The 23,509-nt window shown below is 38.5% G+C and overlaps 1 non-coding gene across 1 annotated transcript; it reads left to right on the plus strand.

Moving 5' to 3' along the window:
• Window positions 1-21,409: 21,409 nt before the first annotated feature.
• Window positions 21,410-21,516, plus strand: LOC121209307 (small nucleolar RNA R71). Its single transcript, XR_005904423.1, has one exon. It is a non-coding gene; the product is annotated as a small nucleolar RNA R71 (small nucleolar RNA).
• The last annotated feature ends 1,993 nt before the right edge of the window (window positions 21,517-23,509 follow it).

A 23,509-nucleotide genomic window follows, 5' to 3' on the forward strand; every position in this document is an offset into this window, starting at 1 on the left:
CATCTAACGAAAGGAGCTAACATGTTAAAAATATTAATTAAAATATGTAACACCCCAAACCCGGCCTAGACGTTATGGCCGAATCTGGCGGCATCACATGAGAGTGTTTTTAGAAAATCTTAGCAAGTTAAAAATCGCTCAGTTCATTATCGTTACTTAGGTCGTGAAATCTTCAATCCGATTATTAGGTGAACACATCTCATTATTGCGGAAGCTAAACATCATAAATTCATTCATCAATAGCTTGATAGTTTAAAATCCCGGAATAACTTAAAAATAGTTAAAGTTTAAAGACATTTTAATCCCAAAAATAAATATCTAGAATAAAGCAGATAAAATAGAATGTTACTTAAAAATCCATAAATGTCCGGCAATGGTCACCATCGAGCCTTCCGTTGCACCGATCCGTCTACTGCTGAGGAATACCTGACAGACAAATAAACAAAGGGGTGAGTTTTCGCAAACTCAGTGTGTACATCCTCACAAATAGCATGTACACAAACAGATAACAGAATACTGACAGTTCGACCTTAGCCATACAGGTATCGCATGCATAACAAATCAGATATCAGGAAACATGCCCACCAACCCTGCACACTATCTCCAACCAGTCCAACACACCATGTGGGGATAGAATCGACCCACCCAACCCTACACACCAAGTATGGGGATATAATCAACCCATCCAACCCTACACACCAAAAGGTACTGTAAAACAATACTTAATATATATATGCAGCGTAGCTGTTAGATAATAGGCTAATCGCCTCTCAGACTTCCTTCTCTTCACAACAATCCCAACCCAATGCAATGCAACATACATATCATGACATGCTTATATGCAGATATCAGATCTTATCAAAATCATGGCAAAACAGATATAAGGAATCAGACAGATACACATACTTATAATAACATGTTTTTGCATACAATTTAGTAATCAATCAGAGTATGGGGTTTAAGTAACGCTTACCGCCCCTACAGTCAAGTCACAGTCGACTTAGGCGACCCGTGCAACCTTACAGAACATTTCAAACAAATTGGGCTCACACGCCTGTGTGCCCTACCCGTGTGGGCCCACACACCCGTATGGCTCACACGGCCCTACTTGGCTTTGCCCGTGTGGATCATACGGCCTGGCCTAGATTCCCACACGCCCGTGTGCTTCACCCGTGTGAGCCTGCACGCCTATGTGGCCCACACGACCTGTTTTCCTGAGTCCATGCCTCGCATAAGACCTACAAGCCATCATATGCCCGTGTCCATCTGGCTCGTCGAACACACGGTCGTGTATTGCCACACGGCCTCCACACGGGCAGTCTACACGCCCATGTGGCATCGACAGTAGCCTTTTCGGCTTTCGTTGAAACGCGATTTCTAATCGATTGGAGTACATACCTGGTTTGTTTTCGCTGCTAATCCAACCACGAGCACTCCAAAGCCTAAAATCGACAATACCGAACCCAAAATCAATCACTTAAATCGACATCCTTAAGAACTTCTAAACCCCGAAAGAGAGATCTACTTACTTTCAACGAAGAACGGTGATTCCTCGCTGTTAAAAACTCGGTTAGTAATCCACAGATCCTTGAATATTCCTTAAACAATAACCAAAATCCTTATTTAAACAAAATCCAAAGGAAAACACGTAACTCAATTTAAAGTGATACTTACCGAATCGACAGAACCGCTAGCTATATGTCTAAGCTTATCGAAAAAGAAAAAAAAAAGAGAAGAGAAGGGGAAAGATGATTTTCGGCAGCAAGGTTTTTTTGGGGAAAACAAAAGTAAAGATGGCAGAAAACAAAATGAATGCCTTTATTCCAAAAAGAAGGGAATAAACCCTAATTTCCCTTAAAACCCCAACTCAGATTTCTGAAAAGCTCAACTCTTAATTGCAACTTGCAGCAAAAACAATCCCATTGCCACTGCAGGGAATCGAACCCCTGGTCTTAAGCGTATTCCCTTGCCACCTAACCACTAGACCAGCAAGCCCATTCTGTTAGGTTTTTACCAACAATTCCTTATAAGCCCACTGACCTAAAGTCAGGCTTTATTCAAATAAAACCCAAAATTTAGCCCAAGTTAAAGCTTGAACTTAGGACCTCCCAAACACACCCCAGAACACATAACCACTTAAACCAACACGTTTAAAGCCAATAATAACACAGACCCAGTTGTTCAGTTTTTTCCCTACTCAACAATTACAAAAGCCGAAATTAAAGAAATTTAGGGTGTTACAACTCTACCCCCTTTAAAAAAAATTCGTCCTCGAATTTTACCTGATCAGAAAAGGTGAGGATACTGCTGAAGCATCGAATCCTCTGGCGCCCAAGTAGCCTTCTCGGTGCTATGATTCTGCCACAACACATTCACCAAGGGAATAGATTTCCTACGTAGAACCTTAATATCCCGATCCAAAATTCGAATTGGCTCCTCATCGAATGTTAGATCCGGTCTAACCTCAATCTCCTGCACAGGCACAATGTGAGTAAGATCGGAATAATAGCGTCTTAACATCGACACGTGAATACGTCATGTACACGATCCAACTCTAGAGGAAGCTCTAACTGATATGCGACTGGTCCCACTCACTTCAAAATCCGGTACGGCCTAATAAATCGAGAACTCAACTTGCCCTTACGACCGAACCTCAGAACCTTCTTCCATGGCGAGACATTAAAAAAACCATGTCTCCCACAGAATACTCGATGCCCTTCCTTTTCAAATATGCATAGGACTTCTGTCTATCAGAAGCCACTTTCAGTCGATCACGAATCACATGGACCTTATTCTCAGTCTTTGATACAAACTCTGGACCTAGAATACGTCGCTCACCTAACCAAGTCCAGCACAAAGGAGTGCGGCACTTACGACCATAAAGTGCCTCGTACGGTGCCATTTGAATACTAGATTGATAGCTATTATTGTAAGCGAACTCTGCCAATGGAAAGTACTCCTCCTAACTACCATGGAAATTCATGACACAACCCCTCAACATATCCTCCAGTACCTAAATCACTCTCTTTGACTAACCATCTGTCTGAGGATGAAAAGCACTACTACAGTCAAGACGAGAACCCAAAGCATCATGGTGTTTCCCCCAGAATCGAGATGTAAAACGAGGATCCCTATAAAAAATAATTGAGCAGGTACCCTATGCAGTCTCACTATCTCAGAAATGTACAGCTTAGCTGGCTTTTGCAATGAGATGTCCATCCTAACAGGAATGAAATGTGCAAACTTGGTCAATTGATCCACGATGACCCACACAGAATCCTTCTTAGTGGGTGTTAGGGGCAACCCACTAACGAAGTCCATCATTACTCGCTCCCATTTCCACATCGGTATCCTTATTGGTTGAAGCAAACCCGAAGGTAACTAATGCTCAGCCTTAACCTACTGGTAAGTCAAACAACGAGCAACAAAGTCTGTCACCTCACATTTCAACCCTGGCCACTAGTACAACTCTCGAAGATCCCTATACATTTTGTTGCCCCCAGGATGCATAATGTAAGGGATACTATGCGCCTTCCTTAGAATCGATAACCTCAAATCCTCATCATTAGGTACACAGATCATATCTCGGAAACGCAACACCCTACCACTGTCAATCCTAAAATCAGTGGTTGTTCCAACCTCAACCTGACGGAATCGCAACTCAAGAGACTTATCTCCCAACTGCTTACCCTTAATCTGATCCACCCACGTCGGTTTAACCTGCAACTCAGCCAGAAGACTCCCACCGTCATAAAGACTTAGTCGAGGGAACATCGCCCTCAAGTCAGTCGTCACCCTATGACTTAACGCATCCGCCACCATATTGGCTTTACCGGGGTGATACTCAATACTGCAGTCATAGTCCTTGAGTAGTTCAACCCACCGACGCTGCCTAAAATTTAACTCCTTCTAAGTGAAGAGATACTTGATGCTCTTGTGATCAGTGTAGATGGTACACTTCTCACCGTACAGATAATGCCTCCAAATCTTCAATGCAAAAACCACTGCAACCAACTCCAAATCATGCGTCGGATAGTTAGCCTCGTGAGTCTTAAGCTGTCGAGACACATAGGCTACTACCTTACCGTCTTGCATCATAACGCAACCCAAACCCACATGTGACGCATCACTGTAAACCACGAAGTCCTTACCAAGCTCAGGCTGTATCAGAACTGGAGCCTGAGTTAAAATTGTTTTGAATTTCTCGAAGCTCTCCTGTTATGCGTCAATCCAAACAAAAGGAACTCATTTGCGCAACAACTTAGTCAACGGTGCTGCGATCAACGAGAACCCATCTATGAAACGTCGATAATACCCTGCCAGTCCTAGAAAACTACAGATTTCTGACACACTCTTCGGCTGTTTCCAATCTAACACAGCCTCAGTCTTACAAGGATCTACTCGAATCCCCTCAGCAGAAATTACATGAACCAGAAATGTCATTTCCCAAAGCCAGAATTCAAACTTACTGAACTTCGCATACAACTGTTTCTCCCAAAGAATCTACAAAACCACCCGCAAATGCCCATTGTGCTCATCCTTCGTCCTAGAGTATACCAATATGTCGTCGATGAACACTACCACAAACTAATCTAAATAAGGCTGGAACACTCGATTCATCAAATCCATGAGTGCCGCTAGTGCATTAGTCAACCCAAAAGGCATAACTAGGAACTTGTAATGTCCATACCGAGTCCTAAATGTCGTCTTATGCACATTGGCCTCATTTACTCTCAACTGATGATATCTTGATCGCTGATCGATTTTAGAGAACACAGAAGCCCCTCTGACCTGATCGAATAAATCTTCTATCCTTGGAAATGGGTATTTATTCTTAATTGTCAACTTATTCAACTGATGATAGTTGATACACATCATCGTACCGTCCTTCTTCTTTACGAACAAAACTGATGCTCCCCATGAAGACACACTAGGATGAATAAACCCACGATCTAACAGCTCCTGAACTTGAGCCTTCAGTTCTGCCAGCTCTTTCGGTGCCATTCAATAAGAGGTGATAAACACCGGAGCCATACCAGGAATCAACTCAATCTCAAATTCTACCTCACGGCTCGGAGGTAATCCTGGTAATTCCTCTGGAAAACATCCAGAAAATCCCTCACAGTAGGGATGTCCTTAACCGAAGAGTCCACAAAATCAGAAACACTGATGTAGGCCAAGAACGCCTCACATCCTTTCCTCACAAGCTTCTCTACTACCAATACGGATATCATATTACTCAGATAATTTCGTCGTTCTCCAATCACAACTATCTCATTATCCTTCTCGGTCCTCAGAATCACTCTCTTTTCAGCTCAATCTAGACTTACACGATGCTTCACCAACCAGTCCATACCCAGAATTAAATTGAACTCCCCAAATGGAAGTTCCATTAGATCAGCCAAAAATATTGTCCCTTGGACTTCCAACGGAACATCCCTGAACAACTTACTAACCCTAATAGTCTGCTCTAGGGGACTCACCATAGAAATCTCACTAGAAGTACTCTCATGCAAAATCCCTAAAGTCTCAGACACAGAACATGCAACATAAGAATGCGTAAAGCCTACGTCTATCAGTGTAACATAAGGTACATTAAGAATAAAAAATGTACCCGTGATGACGTTTGGAGCATCTCTATCCTTACGGCGACGTGCAACATAAACAAGTGCAGGCTGCCTCTCTTCAGTAGGCTCAGCACCTCCACCTGGTACTCTCTGACCTCGCCCTATACCATTACCACCCCTAGTTTGTCCTCGGCCCCTAGGTGGCTACTGTACTCCTCTTGGCGGCTGCGCAGTCTCAACAACTGAGCTTGCACCTGATTACCCCTTAGTGGACAATCCTTAACTCAATGCTCAGTCGATCCACACCTCAAACAAGCGCCAGTAGATCTCTAACACTCACCTGGATGGTGTCTATTACATAGCTGACAGATCGTCACCCCAGCAGGAACAACAGTAGGCCTAACTCTAACGGACCCGTCAGGCGTGGCCTTTTTCTTAGGACTCATCCCAGAACCAGTAGACTCAGAATCCCTCTTAAATTTACCTTTCTCATGATTTTGGCGCTCAGAGCGCTTCACCTCCTCGGCTATCTTGGCCTTCTCGACCAAGACTGAGAAATTTCGTTCCCTCTGAAGAGCTATCAGAACTCGCAGACTATCACGAAGACCATCTTCAAATCGAACACAACGCTCATACTCATTCGTCACCATGCCCCTCGCATAGCGACTCAGCCTTAGAAATTCGACCTCATGCTCAGCCACTGAACGGTCTCCTTGAGTGAGATTCAGAGCTCCCACACCACTGGTATACCTCATCACGAAGCAACGAAATAGCGCCCTTGAGCTTCTGCTCGACAATAAAATCCAGATCATCCATAATACGTTCCGTGGCCTCCATCCAGTACTCAGCCACATTATGAGCAACTCCAGCGATTCCCCTGAGTACTTCAGCCCCATTGGACCGAAGTCGTTCCGTAACTGACCCACGACCTCCAGATCCAGCATTAGCCTCAACGACCCTCTCTAGGATTCGCAGTATGGCTTGAAACAATGCGTCATCCCCAGATGCACGGTCCTGAGACTTAGCACCAATCTCAGTAACAGGTGACACCGGCTTCTCGCTAGTGTCCTGATTAAGAATCGTATCAGATGCAAAAGACTCAGCTCGAATCCCTCTACGACCTCTACCTCAACCTTTAGTACCCCATCCTCGAATACCACGTGTGCTCATCGTAATTTTAAATTAATCTATATTAAAAATTTTATGCAAGTTAGTTTGCAGTTTCGATAGTTGTTATCAGGTATTTTATGCAGAAGAGTTAACAGAGTACTCAGAGTCTGTTATCGCAAATCGTAGTTTACTACGGTTTTCAATTTACACTACCGAGAGTGTTTCAATAAGCATACCACCTACAGTAGTTCCAAAGAAAACATTAGGATTTTCAAATAGGAATTCAATATATTTTAAGCATGCTTTCAAACAATTTCATACAAAGTTTCAGAAACTTATAGGATCGGCGCCGGAGACTTGATGAACTACATACTTAATCAGAGTATTTGAAAACATTCGGAAGTGTTTCTATAAAACTAATTTTAGAACCCAAAATTCACAGTCGAGTTTTGAACCTGGCTCTGATACCACTAAATGTAACATCCCAAACTCGGCCTAGACGTTATTGCAGAATCTGGAGGTGTCAAATGAGAGTGTTTTTAGAAAATCTTAGCAAGTTAAAAATCGTTCAGTTCATTATCGTTACTTAGTTCGTGAAATCTCCGATCCGATTATTAGGTGAACACATCTCATTATCGCGGAAGCTAAACATCATAAATTCATTCATCAATAGCTTGATAGTTTAAAATCCCGGAATAACTTAAAAATAGTTCAAGTTCAAAGACATTTTAATCCCAAAAATAAATATTTAGAATAAAGCAGACAAAATAGAATGTTACTCAAAAATCCATAAATGACCGGCAGTGGTCACCGTCGAGCCCTCCGTCGCACCGATCCGTCTACTGTTGAGGGTTACCTAACAGACATATAAACAAAGGGGTGAGTTTTCACAAACTCAGTGTGTACATCCCTGCAAACAGTATGCACACAAACAGATAACAGAATACCGATAGTTCGGCCTTAGCCATATAGGTATCGCATGTATAACAAATCAGATATCAAGAAACATGCCCACCAACCCTGCACACCATCTTCGACCAGCCCAACACACTATGTGGGGATAGAATCGACCCACCCAACCCTACACACCAAGTATGGAGATATAATCAACCCATCCACACCTACACACTAAAAGGTACCGTAAAACAGTACTTAATAAATATATGCAGCGTAGCTGTTAGATAACAGGCTAATCGCCTCTCAGACTTCCTTCTCTTCACAACAATCCCAACCAATGCAATGCAACATACATATCATGACATGCTTATATGCAGATATCATATCTTATCAAAATCATGGCAGAACAGATATACGGAATCAGACAGATACACATGCTTATAATAACATGCTTTTACATACAATTCAGTAATCAATCAGAGTATGAGGTTTAAGTAACGCTTACCGCCCTACAGTCAGGTCACAGTCAACTTAGGCGACCCGTGCAACCTTACAGAACATTTCAAACAAATTAGTCTTACACGCTCGTGTGCCCTGCCCGTGTGGGCCCACAAGCCCGTGTGGCTCACATTGCACTACTTGGCTTTGCCCGTGTGGATCACATGGCCTGGCCCAAATTCTTACATGCCCGTGTGGCCCACACAGCCCATTTTCCTGAGCCCGTGCCTTGCACACGGCCTACAAGCCATCACACGCCCGTGTCTATCGTGCTCGTATGGCAAGCGCACGGTCTGGCTCATCGAACACACGGTCGTGTATCACCACACGGTCGTGTATCACCACACGGCCTCTATACGGGCAGTCCACACGCCCATGTGGCATCAACAATAGAGTTTTTGGCTTTCGTCGAAACGCGATTTTGAATCAATTGGAGTACACACCTGGTTTATTTTCGCTGCTAATCCAACCACGAGCACTCTAAAACCTAAAATCGATAATATCGAACCCAAAATCAATCACTTAAATTGATATTCGTAAGAACTGCCAAATCCCGAAAGAGAGATCTACTTACCTTCAACGAAGAACAGTGATTCCTCGCTGTTAAAAACTCAGTTAGTGACCCACAGATCCTTGAATATTCCTTAAACAGCAACCAAAATCCTTATTTAAACAAACTCCAAAGGAAAACACGTAACTCAATTTAAAGCGATACTTACCGAATCGACAGAACCGCTAGCTATACGTCTAAGCTTATCGAAAAAGAAGAAAAACAAAAAAGAGGGGAAGGAGAAAGATGATTTTCGGCAGTAAGGTTTTTTTGGGGGAAAACAAAAGAAAATACAGCAGAAAACAAAAAGAATGCCTTTATTCCAAAAAAAAGGGAATAAACCCTAATTTCTCTTAAAACCCCAACTTAGATTTCTGATAAGCCCAACTCTTAATTGCAACTTGCAGCAAAAATAATTCCATCGCCACTGTAAGGAATCAAACCCCTGACCCTAAGCGTATTCCCTTGCCACCTAACCACTAGACTAGCAGGCCCATTCTGTTAGGTTTTTACCAACAATTCCTTATAAGCCCACTGACCTAAAGTCAGACTTTATTCAAATAAAACCCAAAATTTAGCCCAAGTTAAAGCTTGAACTTAGGACCTCCCAAACACACCCCAGAGCACATAACCACTTAAACCAACACGTTTAAAGCCAATAATAACACAGACCCAGTTGTTCAGTTATTTCCCTGCTCAACAATTACAAAAGTCGAAATTAAAGAAATTTGGGGCGTTACAAAATAATTAAAAAATCTTGAAGCAACATGAAACGAAAAATACAAATGTGAGTAGTAGAGGAATCCAACTCGAGACTCAAGGATGTAATTACAACTATGTAATCACCTAACGAAAAAACTAATATGTTAAAAAACATTAATTAAAAATTTAAAAAGCTTCAAGCAACATGAAATAAAAAATACAAATTTGAGTAGGAGAGAAATCAAACTCGAGACTCAAAGATGTAACAACAACTATCTAATCATCTAACCAAAGAACTAATATGTTAAAAAAATTAATTAAAATTTAAAAAGCTTGAAGCAACATGAAACAAAAAATACAAATGTGAGTAGTAGATGAATCCAGCTTGAGACTCAAGGATGTAATTACAACTATCTAACAATGTAACGAAAAAACTAATATGTTAAAAAACATTAATTAAAAAATTAAAAAGCTTAAAGCAACATGAAATAAAAAATACAAATGTGAGTGGGAGAGCAATCAAACCTAAAACTCAAGGATAAAAGCACTAACATTTAAATATCTATCCAAAGCTGAAAGCACATTCAGTTGGAAGCGCTTTCCTGCCATATCCACTTAAAATACGCCCAACTGGACACATTTTCTCAAAATCAATCTAATCGGGTAAATTTTTCAAAACTTAACCTAATCCCATAATTATGATTAAAAATCAACATTTTTGAGTAATTCACCGCAATATTAATGTGTTTAATTTTTATAATAAATGTTGTTATTAACAAATATCTAGATTAAATTATTTAATAATAAAATTTAGTTGATAGTTTTAAAATTACTTTTTAATTTATATTTTCAGTCTAAAGATTGTAGAAAATCATTCCAGGATTTTCTCAATCTCATACAATAAATCATAATTTAAAGATAAATTATGTAAAAAGATTATGAACAAATAGTTAAGATCGATATAATGATTAAGATAAAAATATAAAATTTTCTTTAAAAGAAATCAAAATAATTATATAAAAATATAATATAAATTGATACATAGCACAAAAATAACAAAAAAAAAATCCTAGAAATATGCCTCAAAAGTAATCAAATTCAACTATTTAATCTCTCATGGGTTGGAAAAAAAAAACCCTTGATCCAAAAAAACCTAATCCAATTTATCCAATTCAAGCTTCAAGATTTTTCTACGCTTCGAAAGCTAAATTAAAATTTTAAATATCCTATTTTTGTTAATTTATGGCAAATATAACGATTCAATTTTTAAAGTAAAAATACTATATTTATAATTAAAATTGAACTAGATCATGTAAAATATAAAATAAGTTTAAATATGAGACAAAATATACAACAAATAATTTAAACACCTAACATACATAAATGTGTAAAATTTATATAAAAATAATTATTAATAAGAAATTTTAATAAATTTATAAAATGCTTCAAAAAGAACTTATATATTTTTATTTAGTTTATATATCTATGATTAATTATGCAAAATATAAATTGAATTGAGACACAAGAATAAGACACAAGCAGGTCTATTCTTGATATTTTTAGGGCCTTAAGCGAAATAATAAATTGGGGTCTCTTTTTAAAAAATATATATAAAATAAAATAAAAAATGGAGGCTGCTTTTTTTTTCTTTTGCCTACAATGAAGCATTGATGAAAAATTTTAAAAGGTTGATGATTTTTTTTTCACCTTAATAGCTGAAGAAAATTGTTTTTTAGACCCCTTCCAACGCTAGACCTTGGGTAGCCGCACTCCCAAACGATCCCAGGGTCTGGCCTAGATACAAGCAAATAAATCATTCTAAACTAAATCATCATGATAAATTGTACACAACGTGAAAATAATATATATGCAAATTTGTATAAAACAAATTATTAATGTGTAAAAGTTATATAAAACTTTATAATATGTTGGACAATATAAAAAATAACATAAATACAATAAAATATACCAACGTATACAAATCATTACCGTATGAAAGTGTATATATACTTAGAAACAACTTTTTTTTAGTTATTTTCATTTCTTTCTCAGAAAAGAAAAAGGAACATATCCCTGTTTATTAAATGACTTAAAGAAAATAAAAAATGACATTGCTGAGTTGTCATTAAATCCATCCTTCAAATTCTCTAATTCTAGCATGGGATTTTATTTGCTTTACTTTAAAATAGATACTAGAATATGTTCGCGAAAGAAAGATTAAATTTTTAAATAAATAAATATTAAATTTAATATTGAATTATTTGAAAATAATTATGCAAACTATGAAAATTGAAATATGACAAAAAAATCAAATAATTAAAATTATTTTGTCACGAAAAAACAAAACAAACGTCTAAACATATCAAATTTGATGTAAAATGGGCTATTAGAATGATATAAATTTCTTTCTTTATAATCTTTTATGTTGGAAACTGTAGATTTTAAATTTATTAGATATTATTAATGGATCATTTAGTGTGATTTATGAGCACTTATTCGAATTAGAAAGTGATATGATTCATTCATCCAATGGACACATTTGATTTCCATGGGACTTGTTGCTTCTAAGAAGTATGTCCAATACGAAGAGTTATGGCTCTTCAGTAGTGTCAATTGAGTGCATATAGATAGAGTGACTATGGTGCTCAAAATAGATCATTACAATCAATTCAATTTCAGAAAGTAGAGTAAGAGTTAGGGAATTCCGCGATTTTTATAATCAAAGGAAATAAAAAAACTTTGCTGTACATCGGGAGGACCTTTGTCTTAACCCTCTAGTAACATTGTGTAGGGGCAAATTGTTCTCTTTGAAAAGCGTCACCCGCGCCTCGAAGTCTATTGTTTTAATTTCATATCATCTACGGATCTATTGTCCCTACTCAAATTCTCCAACAATCAAATAGATAAATTTGGGAATGGCGACGGAGGCTACTACCACATTCAAAGTGATGAACCAAAAGTTTGTGAAACTTGATCGATTTGACAGCTAAAACTTCAATTGCAGGAAGGATAAGATGTTGTTTTTTCTTACCGTCTTGAATGTGGCGTACGTTCTGGATCCAAACCTACAACTCGTGAAGGATCCCACCCTCAATGCAAACTCCGAGGAAATTGAGAAAGTGGCCAAACTCAAGAAGACGCGCAAGGAAAACAATTTGATATGTCATAAACACAACCTCGACACCTTGTCCTATTGATTGTATGATCTCTACATGTCGATACAATCCCTGGTGGAAATATGGGAAGTCTTGAAGAGAAATACAACATCGAGCAACAAGATACCGATAAATTTTTAATGATGAAGTATTTCGAATTCAAAATGCTCAATAGTATCCCAATCATGGATCAAGTCCATGAACTACAAGTCTTTGTAAGCAGGCTTCGTGACCTAAAAGTTGTTATTCCAGAATTGTTTCAAGTCTGGGCTATCATCTTAAAGTTGCCCTCGTCTTAGAATAATTATCGAAGAAACTTCTACATATGACAGAGGGCTTCACTATGGAGAAAATACTTAGGCATTTGCATATTGAAGAGGAAACCCGGAAGCATGATGCAGTGTATCTTCCCCAAAGTTCTAAAGTGAACTATGTAAGTGAGTCCAAGAACTCTCGAAATGGAAAGCGAAAGGCCACATTCGAGACCAAGGACATGTAAGACAAGAAGAAAAAATCCCGTAATTGTTGTAATTGCAATAAGAAAGGACACTACATTAAGGATTGTACACTTCTCAAAAAGGAGCAAGATGCCACAACTTTCAAAGCCAATATGGTGGAGGACATGAACTTAGTGGCCATGGTTACGAAAGGGATCAAGATTTTAGAGATTGGTATGATTACCAAACTAGACATAACCATAACCGATAAGTCCCATAATTGGTGCCTTGACTCCGGAGCTACTGCCCATGTGTGTAATGATCGATAACAATTCAAGAGTTATGAACTAGTGGTAAACCATGAAATACTTATGGGCAACTATTTATCGGTTAAGGTACTCAATCAAGGGACAGTGGAACTCAACTTCACATCCGGGAAGAAATTGACTTTGATCAATGTCTTGCATGTTCTCGACGTGAGAAAGAATTTAGTGTTTGTGAGTCTTCTCTGTAATAAGAGGTTCAAGGTTATCTTGGAATCTAATAAGTTAGTCTTACTTAAGGGTGATATACATGTAGGAAAAGGATATTGTGACGAGGGCATGTTCAAGTTGAGCATTGATATGAATAAAGCCAATTCTTCTGCTTACATTGTTGAATCTTATCCTTAATGGCATGCACGTCTAACACATTTTAATTTTAAAACTTTACAATATGTGTAAAAGAATGGTTATATCAATCTAAATAATGATGAGTTTATGGATAAATGTGAAGTTTGTATTCAATAAAAAATTACCAAGAAATTGTTTCCTAATAAGTGTGAAAGGAACTCACAGGTGTTAGATTGAGTTGCAAGATTCGCTTGCCTGAACTCAGTGAACCACTGATTCACCATTTCGAAGAATACATTTTTCATTTCAGCACCAAAAGACTGTGGAATTGACACACTATTACTTGCTTCAGGATTTGAAGCTTGAACAATACTTCCAGCCTCTTTAACCATAGCCTGGTTTGATTCAGCCAACATCTTGAATCTATAAGAAAATACAATATTAGAACAGATCAAAAGCATCATAATATCACAGGTCAATATGGTATTGATCGCTTGATTTCGTGATAGGTTTTAAATATTTATAATTACTCGTTCTTGAACTAACTATTATTGCGATGTAGGCAAGTGTACCTATCGAACAGTAGTATAGCTTTAGCAAGACCGGATTGTCGAACCCAAAGGAACTAAAAGTACTAGTAATGACTATCTTTTTATTATCTAGCCTAAGAATAAAGAGGTTTTTGTTTTAACTAACTAATTATCTAAACTAAGAACGCACAGAGAATGGAATTGGGGAATTGCTTTTGGGAAAATCGATTGAATGAAGGCAATACCTAAGAAAAAATCCACCTAGACTGTACTTGTTATTCTGGCTCCGAATCGGACGATTTATCTATTTAACTTGTTCCGTAGAGATCCCTAAGTTATGCTATTATCCCTATTCAAGACTAATAACGTCTAATCCCTAGATTGAATAACCGAGACTTTTCTCTAATTAACACCCTAGGGTTGCATTAACTCGATCTATGGATCCCCTTATTAGGTTTCACCCTAATCCGGTAAAATCTTGTTATCCTATGTCTAGGCACGCAATCAACTCTGCTTAATTATGACAAATGTACTCTTAGACAGGGTCTATTCCTCTTCTGAATAAGAGCTTGTCTTGAATCAATATCTTGGGATATCAAAATAAGAATTAAGAACACATAATTAAGAACAAGTTAAATATTTATCATACGATTCAGAAAATAATAACAGGATTCATCTTAGGTTTCATTCCCCTTAGGTATTTAGGGGTTTTAGTTCATAACTAAATAAGAAAACATCTCAGAAGAATAAAGAATACAAAACATAAAGAAAACCCAAAACTCCTGAAAGGAAATTGAGGAGAGATCTTCAGTCTTGATGATGAATCCGGCTTCTGAGAGAGATCAATAAACTTTTCTTCCTTCTCTAGAGTGTATTTATAGGCTTTGGAATGCCTAAAAGCCCTTAAAATTAGCCTTTTCCGAATTGGACTCAACTTGGGCTCAGCAGGGACACGCCCGTGGCACACGCCCTTGTTCGATTACTTCAGGCCGTGCTCGAGCCTGCCAAATTGACACAGCCGTGTGGTCTGCCCGTGTGAGGAGGTCCAGGCCGTGTTGATTTCATACTTTGGCCCATTTTCTCCGTTTTTGGCCCATTTCTCGTTCCTTTCGCTCTCCTATACTCTCCTAAGTGTAAAACTTGGAATTAAAGCATTAGGAGCATCGAATTCACCAATTCCAATGGAAAATCACCCATAAAATGTGTTAAACATGGGGTAAAAATATGTATAAATTATGATTTATCAAATACCCCCACACTTAAGCATTTGCTTGTTCTCAAGTAAAATTCTCAACTCATAATTAAAATAAATTATTCTCAACTTGTAATTTCTATCGATAATATCTCACATTAATCCATAAGTAATCATACATTGAGAATTCAACTAAAAGATAATAAAAGTTCCAAATATTCCAAATTGAGCATTTTATTCATGCAAACATAGGTGTCTCCCCTCATCTAAGTAATTACCTTTGATTTAGAATATCACAGAGTTTTACATCCTCACTAAAGATTCATTCAAATCACTCGAGGTGTTTAAGGACAATAAATTAAGCACTCAATAGTCAATAATGAAAAGTCATTACCATAGGCTTGCATGAAAATCAAATCTCCACCACTATAATTTAAGATGATATATCAATTAAAAGGTCTTTAGAGGGTTGTAATGAGGCTTGGTTAAGGGGTGTGTTCACAAGCTGAAAGAAAGGGTTAGAATCGAGGTTGAATTGAAAAATTGCCTAACTAGAAAAAGAGTTAATTTTCACTTGCGTACAATAGAGCTTCTTCTCAGAATATGGAATTACTAATAAATATACATAGTTTTTTTTTAAGAACAAGTTAAATAACACAGACTAACTATTAACAACAAAACATAGCTAAGCAATCCATTCAACTCAAATCTCAACAAAAATATGGATTAATTTAGGGGATTTCAACAAAAATGGGTTAAGGGTTAATATTAAGGGTAATACAAAGAATGGTTTGTTAGGCTCAAGGGGGTTTACTAGGGGTTAATCATGGAGGTAGGCTTTTCATGGCATGAGTGGGTTAATCCTAAGTGCCTTAATCATTTTGACGTATCAAATCAAATGGTGTGGTCTCGATATGCATAATTAAGCAAGTTCTAGAATAACAGTTCAATACTGACGCACTCAAAGTAATAATAAAAGTGAGCATGAAAGAATTAATAGATGCTCAAAAGGCTCAAAAATCTCACAAAAATTATGGCTTTTTTATGTTAAAACTTGTGAATTCCAATTCAAAGTAATACCTAAACTTTAGGGAAACTGCCTAAGATTTTAAATTCTTAAAAATCAACTCATCATGCTTGATTCTCTAATGTCTTAAAGTTTAAACAATCAATGCATAATTGCCTATGTTTTAATTCAAGATATATAAATCAAAATCATAAATAAATTAAAATTTATCCTAAATATGATATGAGAGCTTTTCAAGGGAACAAGGCAGACATTCAGGGATTTTTCTGATAATGAAATAAATACCCCCCAACGCTTAAGATGTACATTGCCCTCAATGTACAAAGATAGATATTAGAGTATAAAAATAAGATGGGGAGAGAAGTGAAACTTCTTTTATGATGAATTCCTCAAACTGGAGTTTTGGAGAGTAATCGGTTTGAGAGTGGAGGAGGATACTCCGGCTGTCATAGAGGTTTATTAGTTCATAAGTCTTGCGCCACAAGAATATTATATCCAGTGGTAGCTATGGTCGTGGTCGAGTAGGACATGGCAATCGTGGAGAACCTTTCCCGGTGGAGTTTTAGTTCCTATGTGATGATGAGCTTAAGAGCTCGATATAACTGTATAAAATCAGGAACTTTTTAGGGGATATTAGGAAGAATAATTACTCATAAAGAAATAACTGAAATTAATAATTAAAAATAAAATTCTAAAGTCTAAAAATAAAAAGTAGTTTTAATAAAAATTAACATAAAAACATAAAATTATAAATAAATGTTTTTAAACATCTTCATCGCTAGATGGTTCGCGAGGTGGGACTGGCGATGAGATGTGGAGGTGCTGACAAATCTGCTGTAGAGTAGCATCAATGTTGTCAAGTCGTTGAAAACACTGTTGCTCGAATCGAGTGAGGCGCTTAGAGATGTCAGCGTATGAAGCCGCCGCATAAAATGGACGAGAGAGTGGTGGTGGCTGAGTCGGTGGGTCCTCGTGCTATGGGGGGACATCATCAGGAATGTCCTCGTAGGCTTCCTCCTCGGTAGATTGGGTGAGACGATACTGGGGAGGGTAGGTTTCTCGGCGCCTCTCGATCATCCTCATGCTAAGCATGCTCGAGATGCCTTGTGGAAACATCTGGCCCATGAGGGTGAGGGATGATTCTTGGGCCGCGGTGTTGAGGAGCCCGAAGTGTCACGCTAGCCGAGTCACGTAGGGGCCGATGAAGATGACCCCCTTTCCTATACCGCTCCATCTAGTGCTGAATCGCGAGGGCGATGAAATAGGCAAGGTCGATGACGTGCCCGTGCGACATGCACCATAAGAAGTAGGCGTCGTGGATGTTGACGACGCCAGTGCTCTTTCACCTCCCTGTAATCGTGTTTGTTAAAATAGTGTGTAAGTACCTCAGGGATGGTGGGAGAACTGATTCCTTGGAGTGGCTAAGATTGTAGGAGGCCGCGTCAGGGGCCAAAGTGTGCCAGCACTTCGAGGGAGAAAAGTGTATGTAGCGAGCGAGAGCATGTAGTTCATTTTCCTCCTTGACCTCCTCCGTATATAGGTCTAGTGCAGCACCGAACTCTGAGACGCTTAGTTGGCGGACTAACTCGCCTAGGCGAAACTGCATCGTGCCGGGTTCATCGTAGTTCGTCATTACGATCTGAAGATGGAACGTTGAGCATAGTTCCATCGTGAGCTCGAGGTATGTTAGTTCGATGATCCCAAAGAACAGCTTCCAAGGGTTGGTGGTTAAGAGGGCCCAAATTGTATCAGCCAACTGAACTTGTTTTACGGTGGCCCAGTCAATGTAGCGGCCCGCAATTAAAGGTCAGGCCCAAGTATCTGGAAAAGTTCTTCCTGAGGCCCTCGGGGGAACTGTAGGAGAGGGTGACGAATTTTTACGGTTGGACCTGCGGAAGAGGACGTTCCCTTCCTCTTCTTTAATGTAGGTACGACGATTTTTTTTCTTCTTGAAAACGACATTATGTACCTGCAAGTGGAAACATCAATTTGTCTTTTGATGAGTAGACAATTTATAATATATAAAAGGAATGCGACTAAATTCGAAAAAGGAAAATGCATAAATATATTCAGCCATAATTACTAAATTCAATTAAAACAATAAGTTCAATGACCCATTTCTTTGTGGCATGAGCATGGTAATATAAGTAAAAATGGCAACGAATGGAATGCAAAATACTATATGAATGAAAAGAGATGTCAACACAATATGCATGATTATTTCAACTATCCTAGCCATGATTATTCACTTCTAACTAATTAAATGAAGTGTAGGAATCATGTAATGAATAAGATTTTAAATAGGAGAAAGATGATAACTTGTTTGATAAATGAAATTTATGTGATTATCAATATGGAAATAACATGAAAAATATAGATTAATATGATAAATAGCATTATAAATCAATGAAATAAAAGAAAAATGAGTAAACAAACGCTAAGGGAAGAGATTGGGCGTCGAGAATGGAGTTGTAGGAGGCATACAGGCGTGGCAGGGAGGCCGTATGGAGTTGCAGCGGCTAGGGTTAGGGTTTTTGAATGGGGAAGAAAGTGAATAGTGCAGGGTATTTATAGATTTTGGGCCACACGGCCAGGGCACACGTCCGTGTTCCCCAATTTCAACCCGTGTGAATCGCGAATTTCGAATTTGGGTGCGTCTGACATTTAGAACACGTCCGTGTTCCTTGGGCATGTGGGTGCACACGACCGTGTCACACGGTCGTGTTTGGCATTGTTCACTTCTCTCACGCCCGTGTGGGAAATCCCCACGCTCGTGTCAATCTAACAGGTTCGACCATGGGTGTTAGACACGGGCATGTCACACGCCCGTGCTGCTTTAACAGGTTCACCCATGGTTCTTCCACACGGGCGTGTCGCACGCCGGTGTTTTTTTGGCATGCTCGACCACGGCCATGTCGCATGGTCGTGGTCTTTAATCACAGCCCGTGTTTGGGGAAATCTTTGTCTTGTTTTCACACTGCCCTAAGCATGCCTGTGCTCGTGGCCGTGTCCCTGTGGAAAACCTGTATTCAAGAGCTCTGTTAGTAAGTTAGATGTAGAAGACTAAATTTTTAAAGAAGTTAATATAGTTAGTGCTCGAGTTGCCTCCCGAGAAGCGCTTATTTATAGTCTAAGCTCGACTTACCTCGCTGTTGAATGATCATAATGGTTCGAGGAGTTTATACTCCTCATTCCTACTATCAATCTTAAAATAAGGTTTTAAACGAGTGTTGTTTACCTTAAAAATGCCGAACTTGGGATGACTCATCTCCACCGTACCGAATAGAAAAATACTGAGTACCGTAAAAGGGATTTCTTCATTCGGTGTGGTAGTGACAATGTGGGGATCTACGGCATCTAATAAGACTTTATCTCTAACTTTAAGTTGATTTGGATAGGTATCAAACTCATCTTAGCGTAGTTTTGATTTATTGTGTGTTCTCGATTTATGTGTTCGCCATTCATCTAGCTCCTCTATTTGCAGCCTTCGTTCTTTATGAATAGATCATTTACTATTGTTTGAGAGTGACTCATGTACTTCCTTTAGACTTATCTCCTACAAAGTGGGTTGTATCATGTGGTCAGTTTTAATAGAATGGTTTAGACGACCACCTTCAATTTCCGATGTGTTGTCAAAATTGCGAGCTTGAAGGGTGAGTGTTTCGTCTCCTACGCGAAGCGTGAGTTCATCTGTGCCAACATCAATAATTGTTTTAGCAGTTGCTAGAAAGGGCCTTCCCAGAATTAAAGGAGTATTGCTATCCTCCTCTATGTCTAAAACAATGAAGTCAACGGGAAATATAAATTTATCGATTTTGACTAGCACATCTTCAATAATACCCCTAGGAAATCGTATAGTTTTGTCTGCTATTTGAATGTTCATCCTAGTCTGTTTGGGTTTCCCGAGACCTAGTTGTTTAAACATTTTATAAGGTATGACGTTGATACTAGCCCTTAAATCAGCTAATGCATTATTAACATGTAAACTACCAATTAAGCAAGGAATTGTAAAACTCCCTGGATCTTTTAGTTTGTTCGGTAGTTTATTTTTCAGAATAGCTGAGCACGCTGCGTTTAGCTCCACATGCGATGCCTTGTCCAACTTTCGCTTATTTGCTAAAAGCTCTTTTAAAAATTTCATTGTGTTTGGCATCTGTGGTAGGGCTTCAATAAACGGTAAGTTAATATGTAATTTTTTTAAGAGTTTAAAGAATTTACCAAGTTGTTCATCTAAGCGATCTTTTCTTGTCGTGTTGGGGTATGGCACACGAGGTTTATATTCGACATTCACCGTTTTGTTTTTATTGTTATCTACCTCACCTTGACCTTTGCTTACCACAGTTTCTTGCCTCAGTTCTGGTTCAGGCTCAACGACTCCTTCTTCATCTTGGATATTAATTGCGTTGAGCTGTTCCCTTGGGTTGGGTTCAGTATTACTTGGCAAGCTACCTTGTGGTCATTCAGAAATTAGTTTGGAAAGCTGGCCTATCTGAGTTTGAGCCCTTGGATCGATGCTTGTTGATTTTTAAGTGCTGTCTCGGTGTTCTGGAAACGAGTTTCTGACACCAAAATAAACTTTGAGAGCATCTCTTCAAGGTTCGGCTTCTTTTCCTGTTGGTAGGGTGGTTGTTGGTAGCCTGGAGGTGGTTGTGGTCTTTGATTTCCTTGACCGCTCCACGAGAAATTGGGTGGTTCCTCCAACCTGCATTGTAAGTGTTACTATATGGATTGTTTTGAGGTCAAGGATTATTACCCATGTAGTTTAATTGCTCGTTATCCATGTTGTGGCCATAAGGTTGGTATTCCGAATGGCTTGTTCCACCTCCACTTGCTTCGCACTGCATTACTGGGTGAACCTGCGAAGAACTAAGAAAACCATCAATCTTTTTATTCAAGAGTTTTACCTGATTTGACAGCATGGTAACCGAATCGACGTTATAAGCACCGACTGTTTTTGTTGGCTTTGTCCTCATGACTTGCCACTGATAGTTATTCAGTGACATCTTCTAAATAAACTCATAAGCATCTTCAGGTGTTTTATTATTGATGGTTCCGCCAGCAGCTGCGTCAACCATTTGTCGAGTCGAAGGATTTAGACCATTGTGGAATGTTTGAACTTGGAGCCAAAGCGGTAACCCATGGTGAGGGCACCTTCTCAAAAGGTCATTGTATCTCTCCCATGTATCGTAGAGTGTTTCTAAATCCATCTGCACAAAAAAAGAGATATCATTACGTAATTTAGCCTTTTTAGCCAGCGGAAAATATTTTAGTAAAAATTTTTTGGTCATTTGTTCCCAAGTAGTAATTGACCCTCGTGGTAACGAGTTCAACCACTGTTTAGCTTTATTCCTCAATGAAAAAGGGAATAACCGAAGACGAATGGCATCATCAAAAACACCATTAATTTTAAATGTATCGCATAATTTTAAGAAGTTGGCTAAATGAGCGTTGGGATCCTCATCTTGCAAACCATCAAACTAAACAAATTGCTGTATCATTTGAATAGTGTTAGGTTTTAATTCAAAAGTATTTGCAGTTACAGTAGGTCTAACTATGCTCGATTCAGTTCCTATTAAAGAAGGTTTAGCATAATCATACATAGTGCATGAAGCAGGATTTTGATTAACCGCAATTGCAGGAGGTAGCTGATTGCATTGGTTTTCAGCCATCTCTTCGGTTGGGGGTTGAGTATCGTCTTCTTGCTCGTTCTCTGTGTATCTTAAGCTTCGCCTTATTTCTCTTTGATTTTTACGAACTGTACGATCGATTTCTTCGTCAAAAAGTAATGGTTCTAACGAGTTTCTTCTAGTCATAAACTATAAAAACCTACAAGAGAGGGAAAAAGTAGATTAATAAATAATAATAATAATAAAATTAAATTAAATTGCAAGAAAAATAAATGACTAAAGTAATAAAAATTGAGCGTTCCTAATATCTTAGTTCCTCGGCAGCGGCGCCAAAAACTTGATCGCGTGATTTCGTGATAGGTTTTAAATATTTATAATTACTCGTTCTTGAACTAACTATTATTGCGATGTAGGCAAGTGTACCTATCGAACAGTAGTATAGCTTTAGCAAGACCGGATTGTCGAACCCAAAGGAACTAAAAGTACTAGTAATAACTATCTTTTTATTATCTAGCTTAAGAATAAAAAGGTTTTTGTTTTAACTAACTAATTATCTAAACTAAGAACGCACAGAGAATGGAATTGGGGAATTACTTTTGGGAAAATCGATTGAATGAAGACAATACCTAAGGAAAAATTCACCTAGACTGTACTTGTTATTCTGGCTCCGAATTGGACGATTTATTCATTTAACTTGTTCCGTAGAGATCCCTAAGTTATGTTATTATCCCTATTCAAGACTAATAACGTCTAAGTTATGTTATTATCCCTATTCAAGACTAATAACGTCTAATCCTTAGATTGAATAACCGAGACTGTTCTCTAATTAACACCCTAGGGTTGCATTAACTCGATCTATGGATCCCCTTATTGGTTTCACCCTAATCCGGCAATATTTTGTCACCCTATGTCTAGGCACGCAATCAACTCCGCTTAATTATGACAAATGTACCCTTAGACAGGGTCTATTCCTCCTCTGAATAAGAGCTTGTCTTGAATCAATATCCTGGGATATCAAAACAAGAATTAAGAACACATAATTAATAACAAGTTAAATATTTATCATACGATTCAGAAAATAATAACAAGATTCGTCTTAGGTTTCATTCCCCTTAGGTATTTAGGGGTTTTAGTTCATAACTAAATAAGAAAACATCTCAGAAGAATAAAGAATACAAAACATAAAGAAAACCCAAAACTCCTGAAGGGAAATTGAGGAGAGATCTTCAGTCTTGATGATGAATTCGGCTTCTGAGATGGATCAATCGGCTTCCTTGGAGTAATTTACTCCCTATTCTCCATCCTCTTTTCTTCCTTCTCTAGGGTGTATTTAGAGGCTTTGGAATGCCTAAAAGCCCTCAAAATTAGCCTTTTTCGAATTGGACTCAACTTGGGCTCGGCAGGGACAGACCCGTGGCACACGCCCGTGTTCGATTACTTCAGGCCGTGCTCGAGCCTGCCAAATTGACACGGCCGTGTGGTCTGCCCGTGTGAGGAGATCCAAGCCGTGTTGATTTCGTACTTTGGCCCATTTTTTCCGTTTTTGGCTCGTTTCTCGTTCCTTTCACTCTCATATGCTCTCTTAAGTGTAAAATATGGAATTAAA

This window comes from Gossypium hirsutum, chromosome A10 (assembly GCF_007990345.1).
Source record: "Gossypium hirsutum isolate 1008001.06 chromosome A10, Gossypium_hirsutum_v2.1, whole genome shotgun sequence".
Taxonomy (NCBI): Eukaryota; Viridiplantae; Streptophyta; class Magnoliopsida; order Malvales; family Malvaceae; genus Gossypium; species Gossypium hirsutum.